Source organism: Gavialis gangeticus, unplaced genomic scaffold (assembly GCF_001723915.1).
Source record: "Gavialis gangeticus isolate Ggan-Ray unplaced genomic scaffold, GavGan_comp1, whole genome shotgun sequence".
Classification (NCBI taxonomy): domain Eukaryota; kingdom Metazoa; phylum Chordata; order Crocodylia; family Gavialidae; genus Gavialis; species Gavialis gangeticus.
This window is the reverse complement of record NW_017729004.1, coordinates 47,835,656-47,835,944: the sequence shown is the minus strand read 5'-3', so window position 1 is coordinate 47,835,944 and position 289 is coordinate 47,835,656.

The following is a 289-nucleotide window of genomic DNA, read 5'->3' as shown; positions in this document are numbered from 1 at the left end:
GCCAGCCCCGGCCCAAGCCCCGGCCCCTTCCCACGCGGCGGGAGCAGCGCAGACACCGCAGCCGAGGCGGTCCCTGCCGGCTCGGCCAAGCCCCGCTGCCCTACCTGGCGCGCAGGGACCCGTCAGCCGTGAGCCAAAGCAGGCAGACGAAGAGCAGCAGGCTGCCAAGCAGGGCCACCAGCGCGATGACCGCCCGCATCGTGCGGCCGCTGCAGCTACGCCGGCCCCATCCTATTTAAGCGCGGGGGGTGGCGGCGGGGTGCGGCGATAACCGCCGCTGGGGCTCGCC